This window comes from Pelodiscus sinensis, chromosome 2 (assembly GCF_049634645.1).
Source record: "Pelodiscus sinensis isolate JC-2024 chromosome 2, ASM4963464v1, whole genome shotgun sequence".
NCBI lineage: Eukaryota > Metazoa > Chordata > Testudines > Trionychidae > Pelodiscus > Pelodiscus sinensis.
In genome coordinates, this window is record NC_134712.1 from 72215755 (window position 1) to 72228347 (window position 12593).

The window sequence follows — 12593 nt, forward strand, 5'->3', positions numbered from 1 at the left end:
TTCCATTTTCTCTGCCACGCCCTCTTATCATGTGGGGAATATCTTCATGTTTTCTGTTTCCTTGCAAAAAATGTTGGGGGAGAGGGAGGGATAAGTGCTATTGGCTAATTACCACAGGCTTAAAGAAGTTAGGCATTGTGCAAGCTTCCTATACACCAGTGACCTTGTAGCCCAGAGTTTAACTGCAAAACTTCTACCATTTTAGCCTTTGGCCTCCCTTAAGGAAAGAATGCTTGATGTGTTAGCTGGGTGTTTGGAAGTGGGGCTAAGGTAGACCTTTTTCTTTTGCAATCCAAAAGATTATGGCCCAGGCCTCAAAAGTAGAAGGTTAATATAGTCCTAGGGTTCTAGGCCTGAAAGGGAACCATGCAGAAACAAGTCATATATCGCATTAACACATCCTAGCTCTAAAATGGTGAAGACTGAAGTCTCAAACTGACATAGATTCTAGTCAACATCAACAGCTCATCTTCTGAGGATGATGGAATTCATGGGTATTTTCTCTTCTATTGTCCAGAATTTTATTTATGATCAGTGTATGTTGTCACTTCATTTCTGATCTGCAGCTTGCATGTCAGAGCCTCGCTTTCACATTTCTCTGACCGAGTCATCCTTTACTGCGGGATGGAGGGCTGAAGAATGACATCCAGAATTCATACTGAAAAAGAATCCTAAATTGGCCATCTTACTTGCTTGTGTCTAATTAGTGAATGAACTAGCCTCTGCTTTTGCTGGATAAAACTAATTTCTAATTGATTTATAAGGTGATTGGAGAATATCAGAGGGACCAGTATTGCAACTGTCATTTTGAGAAAGAAGCGAAGCACTGATTATTTACAGTTTGGGGGCAGCCTGCAATCTCTGTCATAAGAGCTGTCAACATAATATTTAATTTGTGTGGTGAGAGTTATAACCGTGGCTGGAAAGAAACACTCTGGGCCAAATTAATTACTGATGTAACTGCAATGAGTCATACTGCACACAGAAAGAAGGGCAGACTGTAGTCCTTCAAAAAATGTACATATACTGTCACCATTATTTTAGCCTATGAATTTAGTGTGTGAATTGGGGGAGGAGAGGTGATGTCATATCTAGCTGACCAAAGGCATGATGGGTTGTATAAATAACCACTAAGGGATTGTGGGACAGAGTAGCTGCATCCCCAAGTGCAGTTAATTGCTTGACCAGCAAGAGCATAAATAAGAAGCTACTGCCAAGGGAGGAAGGAGTGGTTACGAGAGAGGCCCAGGAATATGCTGTGGCAGCAGCAAACTGCTCAAGGAGGAGGACTGAAAATCCCTTGATGACTGAGGTGAGCTGACCAGGTGGGGGGAACTTAGCAGTCTAAAGAAGTTTCCCTTTTTCTCCTTTCCATGAGCTAGAGCAAGACAGGAATTCCCTATGATCCTTCCACCAAGCCTGTGAGGAATTTGATATAAGGCTTTGAGAAGAGTAGGAGCTGAGGGAAAAGCTAAGAGTATATATACACAGAAAAGTTATTTCGAAATAACAGCTGTTATTTCAAAATAACTTTCCTAGCGTCTACACAAGCCAACCACTATTTTGAAATTATTTCGAAATAGCGGCAGGCTTATTTCAAAATTGGTAAACCTCATTCCTCGAGGAATGGCTATTTCGAAATAGGCGCCGAGTACACCGGGAATAGGGGCTATTTTGAAATAGGGGGCCTCCAGCCCTTCCCAGGGTGCCCTGGTGACCACTCTGGGCACAAACAGGAAAACTCCTACCCCAGCAGGGTCTGGAAGAAGGTCTGGGGGTTGGGTTGCCGCAGATCCTATGAGGCAGCCTGCAAAAAGTGCTGCCAGGCTCGCAGCAACATGTCCAAGAGAAGTACCAGAGTACCCCCAGGGGCAGCTCTGGCTCCATGCTGCAGAGTGCTGTGGTGTCCTGAGTGAGGACAACCAGAGCACGCAGAGGAAAAAAATGCTTTGCTGTCCCTCAGCGAGGTAGGCCAGCAAGCAGGGAAACCTGAGAATTGGCTGTCCAGGGGGGTCCCTTTAAGCACAGGCCTCAGGCAGCCTCAGGAAGCAGCCACACAAAGTAACTCCTGACCTGATGCCCTGCCAGAACCAGTTCCGGCCAGCCTTAAAAGCGATTCAGTGTCCAATCAGTGAGGATGCGCTATTTCAAAATAGCACAATGCTATTTTGAAATGCATTTTGTATCTAGATATGTTATTTCGAAATAACTATTTCAAAATAATGCTGTAGTGTAGACATACCCCAAAAGAACAAGCTCTTAAAGGGCCAGTGGTGTACTTTTAAGGGACCTGGGTCAGGTGAAAGCAAGTCTTCTTGGTTGAAGGACCGACCCATTGACCTGGGAGGAGCTGGTAGAGACCTTAATATGGAGGCGATTCTGTGGCTATTAGCTCAGCAAAAGGTTATGACCTTAAAGCTACAGATACCAGTAGAGAACAGCAACAATGGATGCTCTTAACAGCTGCTCCAGGCTCAGCACTGGCCAGAGCCCCCCTCATAGTATAGTTTTAGAAATAGGGTTCTAAAGTATTCTGTGCTTCTCTGAGCATGGTCCTAGAGCTCACAGCCTGAAGGAGGATCATGGAAAAATGAGTCCTATATTACATACCTTAGTGCATTTGACTGTCATGACACTCAAACTGGTTACTGTCTAGTCAGAGTGAATAAGTAAAACAGGTACCAGTATGAGCAATTAGTGAAATTAAGCAATAAATGCAAGTTCCATTATTACAGTGCACTTTTTTTCTTCTAATTACAGTGCATGTATAAATTAACAAACTGAATAATGGCTTCCTCTTATCGTTTGTCTCCGACTTTAGCATGACCATCTCAGTGAATTGGTGCCATTCCATCTACAGGCTCAGGAATTGATTCAGACTGTGTTAGGTTCCTCTTGGTTTAAGTTCCATCCATCCAAGGCTGATTGCTTTCACATTCAATTAAACTGCACCCATTCCTGTTCCCCACAGTGCACCTTCCTGAAAGTTCACCATGGGCTTGATCTTGCTCTGACTAAAATCCATGACAGAACTTCAGATAGGTGGGAGCAAGATTGGGTCCATTGTGAGACACACTTCCCCACAAGTAAAATTCTCCTCTGTGTTGAATATGAAATGAACATTTCTGAGCTTCTTACCAGCGGTATTTACGTAGCTGACTGATAACTGCACTGATAATGAGTCCAGACTGGCATTCCATGTGCACTCAGAACTCCTGCTGACTCCCATGAAGCAGAGGGACTAGTGTGAGAGTGCAAACCAGTTTCTATCTGACTTTTTTTTTTCTGCTGTATGAATCAGTAAAGGAATTTAGGAGGGGGATTACACAGGTTGTGTATGAATTTGGAGGTGTTTGGGACAGACTTTGCTTTTTCCACAATTCATTTTGAAGTATTTTTAATTTTGTTGTTTGAGTCTGATTTCAGACTTGTAGGAAATCTTGCATGGCAGGAAGAAATTTACTGTACACAGCTTGCTATCACAGTCCCTCTGAGGGAGCAGCTCAGAAACCCATGAGTGGCCTCCTGCTGCAGCTAAATATGAAATGGTAGGGTGTCAGCACAAGATAAGGACAGATATCACACTTAGCGTTGCCATGGGACATGATAGAAGGTAGCTGACAATAACCTCATATGGAACATGTTCCTCTGGGAATGATGCATAAGTTGAGGCTACACATTGAATACAACTTAATGGTGACCAGGTCATCATTTGCTAGCACTACTCAATCTGCTAATCTGGAATCCTACAGATCAAATCAACTCTAGAATCTTTGGTTCTAAAGACACATGTATCGTGTTCTGCTGCCAGCTTTGTGACCAGATAGTCTAGGACAGCAAGTCTCTTGGCATCTTAAGTACATTTACTAGTTAACACTCTGCACAGCTTCCCCTTGGATTAGTGGGTCTTTTGGCCATGCCTACTTCTCACTCTGACACTGTATGAAGTGTGTCTTTTCATACGCAGGATGCCCCACAGCTTTTGTTTGAGTCCCAGAGTATATTGAGACACTCCTCTTTCCTTTTTACATTGATTTATACAAATAGATGGAGTAGAATGTATAAGACTTTTTTTTAGCAAATTACTTCTTAAAATATAAAATTGTACATTCAAAACAACTGTTCAATTAACAATTCTTAATCCATTGTGTAAGTGTTCAAAATAAACTATTTTATAGGGATGATTACAGGAGAATTCGAGGGAAGAAAGAATATGGTGACTTCAAGGAGAGTAAGTGATTCAGTGCAAAAAGGGTAAATTTCATCTTCACATTCTTAACTGCGAGGACATTCTGCACATCTCAGGAGTGCACTAAGTGATGCGGTAAACCAGTAAATTAGAAGAATGTAAATTCTTTAGGAGGAATTGCACGCAAGGGGAAAATGCTTCTTCGCTCATATTTGTTTTCATGAAAATAATGTACACTCTTTCTAAAATCATACTGGTACAAAGCAAAGTAAGACATCAAAACCAGTAACAGACGTTACACTGGACTGAGAAATGGCAGACACACAACTATCTTCTCTATTTGTGAAAATTCTTGTGATTAACATGAGAAATTCCATATTCATAGCCTGACTGTGTGTGTATAGCTCTTTGTCTTATTTATCGCTCATTAAATTAAATTGTATTCTATTTGGCTTAAGTTGTCATGGGATAAGAGGGAAGGTCCTCTCATGGATTGATGACTGGTTAAAGGACTGGAAGGAAAGGATAGGAATAAATGGTCAGTCTTGAAAATGGAGAGAGGTAACCAGTAGTGTCCCCCAAGGGTCCGTACTGGGAGCAATCCTACTAAACCTATTTATAAATGGTTTGGAGAAAGGGGTTAACAGTGAGGTTGCAAAACTTACACATGATACTAAGCTGCTCAAGATAATTAAGAACAAAGCAGACTGTCAAGAGCTTCAAAAGGATATCACTAAACTAGGTGATTGGGCAATAAAATGGCAGATGAATTTTAATGTTCATAAATGCAAAGTAATGCACATTGAAAAAAATAATCCCAACTAAACATACAAAATGATGGAGTCATTGCAGATCATTCTTTGAAAACATCACTCAATGTGCAGCTACAGTCAAAAAAAGCAAACCATGTTAGGAATCATTAAAAAAGGGATAGAGTAGCATTTCCCAAAGTATGGGCTGTGGCCTGGTACTGGTCTGCAGGGAAAAAAATACTGGGCCTCAGTGTGCCTGGTGGCTGCCAGGAGGGGAGCAGACTGGGGCAGAGCGGTGCAGGCAGGGAGGAGATGGCGGGGGGGGAGGGAACTGGCCACAGGGAAGCAGGGTTGGGGGCAGCGGGGCTCTCCTGTGGAGATCAGGGCAGGCGGCTGGTGAAAGCAGGGTTAAGGGTAGCAGGGCTGTCCAGCGGAGATCCGGGTGGGTGAGCAGCGGAAGCAGGGTTGGGGGCAGCGGGGCTGTCCCACGGAGATCTGGGTGGACAGCGGAAGCAGGGCTAGGGGTAGCAGGGCTGTCCCGCAGAGATCCGGGCAGGTGGGTGGGCAGCAGAAGCAGGGTTAGAGGCATCGGGGCTGTCCCGTGGAGATTGGAGAGGGCAGGTGGCAGAACCAGGGTTGGATGGGGGAGATCAGGAGGCGGAGGATGGGAGAACCAGCTGCCAGAAGCAGGGCTGGACATTGGGGGGTGGGCTGTAGGGGGAGCGGGGCTGACCGGGGGAGACTGGTGGGGTGGGGGGAACTGGCCACCGGAAGCAGGGCTGGACGGGGGAGATCGGGAGAAGGTGGGGGAGTGGGACTGACCCGGGCATGCAGACCCTGGCAGATGAGTGAGTCAGGCCAGGGATTCCATTTTTGACACACACCCCCCCATGCCCTCCCTCCAGTAGTTGCAAACTGCCTGGCAGGTAGACACACTCAAGCAGTGTGAGCACATCTACCAGCCAGGCAGTTCCCAGCTAAGGACTGATACACCTAATGATAATAAAACTTACCTAATGAGAAAATACCAGACATTTTATATGTCTGGTAATTTCTCAATTTATTTCCCAGGCAAAATCCTCAAATACCGGACTTTCCAGTACAAAACTGGCAACTCTATCCCTCCTTGCACCCTCCCTCCCAGCCAGATACCCTACCCCCAATCTGCTCCTGCCTTCTGGCGTGCCCATGCAGTGCCAGGTTCCCCAAGCCCTGGCCCAGGCTGGGTGGAGGATGCAGCCGGGAAAAGGAATAAGGAAAAATTATGTACTTGCTCCCATAATAGAAGCTAGGGGTTACCAAATGAAATAATAAGTAGCAGGTTTAAAACAAACAAAAGGAAGATTTTCTTCATGTAGCACTCAGTCAACCTGTGGAACACCTTGCTAGAAGATGTTGTGAAGACTAGCACTTTAACAGGGTTCAAAAAAGAACATGATAAATTCATGGAAGTTAGGTCTATAAGTACTTGTTAGCCAGAATGGGTAGGAATGGTGTCCCTAGTCTCTGTTTTTCAGAGGCTGGAAAAGGATGATAGAAGAGGGATCACTTGATGATTACCTGTTCTCTTCACTCCCTCTGGGGCATCTGGAATTGGTCACAGTTGGAAGACAGGATACTAGGCTAGATGGACCTTTGGTCTGACCCAGTATGGCCGTTCTTATGATCTCTGATATGGTGTTAATTGATTTATATGGTGCTTTTTGCAAGCCTCAGAATGCTTTGCAGATTTACGAATATATATAAGATCACTATCCCCACTGCCTAAGGACAGTCAACTCAGAGTTAGACATGTACCCATGAAATGGCACTGAAAACCCTTTAGGATTAGAAAGAGAAGAAGAATATTTTATTCAGTGTCTTCTAATGATCCTGATACCTAAGAGCTGTTCCATAACTGCCTTGGAATCAGACTGGAAGCATAAACATCTTTTTAAAAATAATGGTTTAGTGCAAATGTTGAATAAACTGAATGCAACCAAAAATGAACATGTACAAGATTATTTTTCTGTGTGAATTTACACAAGAAAGCTGTGCATAAAGTTACACTCTCTTCTCAGAGTTCTGATGACAATGTAAACCTTCTAAGATTCATTCTTACGAGATCTGCATATTTGTACTACATTATGTCTACCATTTGCTTGTCATTGTCTCTAAGGCTATGTCTACACTGCAGCACTATTTCAGATTACCTCTGGTATCTCGAAATAGCTATTCTGCATCTTTTGAGCATGAACATTATTTCAAAATTCCAACGTAACTATAAACCTCATTCCACAAGGAGTAAGGGACATTTCCGAATGGCGATTTATTTCTAAATAAGTAAACAAATTTCAAAATAAGCTATTTCGAAATAACATTGAAATAAGATATGCAATTTGTGTAGCTCAAATTGTGTATTTTACTTTGACCTATGGTGCAGTGTAGATGTACCCTAACTGTCTAGAGTACAGGTATATTTTTAATCACAAAAGACTTTTATCTGCAAAGGCTCCTGCGTGCACATGGCTATGTATGCACAGGGATGCATAAGTAGTGGCAGAGGCAAATATTATTTGTGTGTGTCTGACTACTGAATGTATAGTGGTTTTGTGGCCACAGAATATGGGACCCACAAGGTGGATGAGGTAAATCTTTTGTTCAATAAAATATATTATCTCACCCACCTAGTCTCTCTACTTAAATGTGTAATACGAGAAGTATTTGTGTGTCAGGCACAAACAATCCTTGGGTTCTTGGAAAGATGGCTTCTATGCTATATATTTCATACTGTGGTTCTGACTGTGCAGGCTCCGTATGCTGTATTTGGTATCAGACCCTAATTAGAGAGAAGAATTTGCAGAGGCTGCTAGTATTTGCACTTGTCTGACCTTTGGAGATTTGTGAGGGACCAATTCAGCACCCAGTGAAAGTCTGAGTGGCCTCAGGATATGTTATGCCAGCCACAAGTGGCAAGAATATAACAGTGCTCCAACCACAACCCTTTCTCAGGCACTTCCCCAACATACTTCCTAAATCTGAATTGTGCAGAACCAGCTACACTGCCAGGGAATTTCTCAGGATCAGGGGTAACCTCCTCCTTTTCCCAGTTTAACAGCCTATGATTCCTTTGCACTACTCCAGTGGTGAAACGGAATCATTACATGGCTCAGGATTTATTTTCATTTCTCTTTTATTCTCTTGACCTAAGCAAATTGCTTGTACTGTGTAAATTTTGGAGAGTACATAGGATGAATACACAATATCTTTTATTAGAGAGGAATCTTGATGTACTACCTGGAATTGTACATTGTAACCTCTTTTCCCTCAGGAGTTAGGCAGTATTGTACAAAGTAGACAGCCATCAATTAACTTTTTTTAAAAAAATTGCAGAGCTTTGCTCCCCAAAATGGCTCCAATTGTCCCACCTGGCATGTGGCAACTCAGCTTTACTCCTGACTCTGCGCAGTGCCTGCGTGGCACAATTGGAGCCTTTATTATCTGATCAATATGCATATTATCAATATGCACATAAGAAGACTATAGCATATAATATAGCATATATGTGTTTAATATGAGGACTTCCAGAATTTGTGATCATTTTGCACCAAATATATGAGACTCTCCCTAGCCTGATGTTTTTTGAAACATTTGAATGCCTCGGCTTAAAAAAATAACACTTCTTTCCTAAGGTACGAACATAGCAAAGAGTCCCAGAATTAACTGCAAGATTAGGTCATTAAAACGGATTTAAACTTGAGTGAAATATTTTGTATATCTTGGGTGGGTTTGAATCCTCTTCCATTAAAATGATCTCTGGATATGAAAAGATGCACTCCTCTCCCAAAAAGAAAAATTAATTTCACTGGCTACATTAACAAGCAGATCTGCACTCCTTTTCTCTTTCAAGAATTCTATGCCTGACTGCATTTATATTCTCATTTAGCATCTCAAAATGGGCATTTTCTTTCAAGAAGGGCTACTGCATGACTCACCCGCTTAGTTAATCTGACTAATTAGCATACTGTCACCCATTAACAGCATTATAACAACAACTCTAGTTCTTACTACCTCAGTGTCTTGGAAAAAGTCCTCTTCTGATTTGCAAGGGCATGTGTTGCACCCTATCTTTTGTTAACTCTAAAGATTTTATCACACCAGCAGAATTTGCAGATAACCGGGGAACAAATGGATATAATTCTTAATATCCTGCAAAAACCCTCAGCCCATAATCTTTTCTAGTGACTTATTAGCAATTATTTTAAAACTAAGTTCTTAATTCTGGAATCCAAGCAGCTCTCATGCCTCTCTTCAAATTCTGTTGAAAGGCACTGAAAGTGGGAATTACAAAAGTGTTTCTTATATGCACTAATTCATAAGAGGAAGATCAATATGAGTATCTTTAGTATTTGAATTAACATTCATAACTTGACCCTCCTGCCCACTAATATTTTAGGTGCACATTGCTATTCACAGAGACATACATTCTAGAATTAATTTAAGATTTGTGGATTCTTGGAAGTATAAATCTATCATGTAGGCATGCATTGCAAACTAGGAATATTCTTATTCATGGAGGTGATTCGGGAAATCACAGGTGCATAAAAGATTAGAATAGAAGGTCCAAGCTTGTGCCTTTCAGAGCTATTTGGAATAACTATGGAAGGGTAAAGCTTTAAATATACAAATTTAGGCACTTACAATTTGGTACTTAGATCCATATATTGGCACTTTTAAAGGGAGATCTAATGTTCAAAGAACTACAGTCTTCCCAAGAGGAAGACAGGCTTACCTTCCATTTAGAACAACAGGAAACTGTGGTCATATTGGAAAAAGAGCGCTTTGTTAAGGAAGGATCATAGAATCATAGAATAATAGGACTGAAAGGGACATCGAGAGGTCATCGAGTCCAGCCCCCCGCCCTCAAGACAGGACCAAGCTCCGTCTACACCATCCCTGACAGATGTCTATCTAACCTGTTCTTAAATATCTCCAGAGAGGGAGATTCCACCACCTCCCTTGGCAATTTATTCCAATATTTGACCACCCTGACAGTTAGGAATTTTTTCCTAATGTCCAATCTAAACCTCCCCTGCTGCACTTTAAGCCCATTACTCCATGTCCTGTCCTTAGAAACCAAGAGGAACAAATTTTCTCCTTCCTCCTTGTGACACCCTTTTAGATATTTGAAAACCGCTATCATGTCCCCCCTTAATCTTCTTTTTTCCAAACTAATGTAGCCTCCCTTCTCACTGAAAACAATAGGAGATGGCAGCCATTTTGAAAGAGGGTATTTCTTCATGCAATTCTCTAAAGAATATGACTCATTAGTCCGTGTTCAGGCAAAATGAAAATAAGCAAATAAAAAAGATAAATCTAATGATATATGTTTAATTTAATTTGGAACTAGATCCTGCATTATGCACTCCTCATAATTGAACAATTATTTCATAGCATAGATAGAAGGTAGAGTTAAGGTTGTTTGGGTGCCCTAACTGGGTATTTCCATAACTTGTTTCGATTTATTTTAAATGTAAACTTAACTGTGTTTTCTGGGTTTATAATGCTAATTTTGGGGATAATTACAACTTCCCTGTATTATTTTTATCCTTAAATTATTGATATGTACACAACCGTAACTCCACATTACAGTATATATATTTTTATTTGGGAATATAGGCTTAGAAATTGAGCATACATATATATCTAAACTAAATTCAATAAATGTACACGATCTCACCAGAAAGATCCAAACAGCCATTCAGAACAAGTCTCTAAAGAATCCACAGTCAAAACCATATAATAACATATGTTGTACTACAATGTATAAATTGCTTTTCTAGTTTATACCTGAAACCTTTTAGCTGTATCAAAGATAGTGCTGGCAGCTGAACTTTGGATCATATGAAAAGTTTAAGCAAACCAGAACTGTGGATAGTGATAGGCACTAACCATCCTACCATTCCCACACTGCAATTCTGATTATGTAGTGCCTGACACCTTCACTGGTGCACCACATAGGGCACCATTTTATCCAGGTACCATCTATTGCAGGATCAGAACTTAAAGCTTTTAATCATGGTTGAGATTCCAAATACAGATTAACCATGCATGATTCCTATCACAGTCTGTAGCCACATCTGTTGACATAGATTGGTCATATTATTGCAATAAGTCTCCAGGCTAAAAGTCTATATTTAAAAAATTCCAGACACTTGGAAAATGTAAGTAATTTTTGAATAAATAAATTTTACATGCTGATATTAAAATATACAAAACTTGACAAAGATTAATAACTATTAACCTTTTAAAATTTACAAATAAAAAAGTAAGTAATTTAATATATATCTTGCAGAGGAATTGTTTGCAATGTCCGCATAAATAAGACTTACAAGAATTATGCCATTATAACCATAAATTCATTCCTGTCAAATGTGTACAATAAAAGTAGCTCATATGGAAACCTTATCACATACCATATGAATAAGGAGCTTATAAGTCCATAATTTTGTTTACCAAGTGGTACAGGGAGTAGTAATAGCTATCAGAAGTAATCTAATAGTGTGGAAACAACAATGGTAGCATTGCCGCACATTTGGCAAGGTGTAAAGTAGAAAGGCTGTGGGGAATGGACAAGAAATTCAGAGGAAGAGAGAGAGGGTACATCTAAACTACATCCCTATTTTGATAAAGGGATGTAAATTAGACGTATTGAAATTGTAAATGAAGCTGGGATTTGAATTTCCCGTGCTTCATTTATATATAAAATAAAAACCATGATCAAGACGGGGATCTTTTGACAGAAATGCACTGTTTCGAAAGAAAAATGAGGGTTACTGGATCTTTTGAAACGGGGCATTTCTGTCGAAAGATCCCCGTCTTGACCGTGGGTTTTTGGGTTTTTTTTAAAAGCCACCTTTTGTGAAAAAGCTGCAACCACCCTTATGTAAATGAACCTTGGGAAATTCAAATCCCAGCTTCATTGACGATTTCGATACGTCTAATTTACATCCCTTTATTGAAAGAGGGATATAGTTTAGATGCACCAAAAGAGACAGAGAAAGAAAATAGCAAGTGGGGGGAAAAGAGGGGAATGGTAACAGAATCATAAAATTTGCCCACATCATGGCTTACATCTCAGGGATTGCGGTCCTTTGTTTCAGGAGTCTGTTTTACACTCGATGACCTCTCGAGGTCCCTTCCAGTCCTAGTATTCTATGATTACAGGAAGAATGGTTATAAAGTCTGACAGGATTTTCCAGCAGAAAAGTTAATTCCATCCTGCTGGCAAAATATGATATTATTCATCTTAACAATACTGTCAAATTCTTGAAATGCTCCTCTCATAAAATATTTTCTGGTTTAGCTGAATCAGGCAGCACAACTCCAATATGTCTTCTTGCTATGGCTGTTTTTCGCAGCTTGTGTTTTTATGGGGCTTAGATGAGGTTTTGGTGATTCATAGTACTTTGCCACTCAAGAGCACTTTTTTCCATTGGAAAATTCACTTGAAATGAATGCATCATCAGCATGATTGTCCATGCATGAAAGAACTACAATCAAAACAATGAGAACCATTTTTTAAAAACCTACGCTTAAGCCAAGAAAAACAGTTATCATGAAGTATTAAAAAACCTTATTTTTCAGTTTCCAAGAATCTGTTATGGAGAACA

The 12593-nt window shown here is 40.7% G+C and overlaps 1 long non-coding RNA gene across 1 annotated transcript; it reads left to right on the plus strand.

Annotated features, from left to right (window-relative positions):
* The first annotated feature begins 1110 nt into the window (after positions 1 to 1110).
* LOC142826727 (uncharacterized) lies at positions 1111 to 4636 on the plus strand. The gene is made up of 2 exons (XR_012900941.1): positions 1111 to 1312; positions 4179 to 4636. It is a non-coding gene; the product is annotated as an uncharacterized LOC142826727 (long non-coding RNA).
* The last annotated feature ends 7957 nt before the right edge of the window (positions 4637 to 12593 follow it).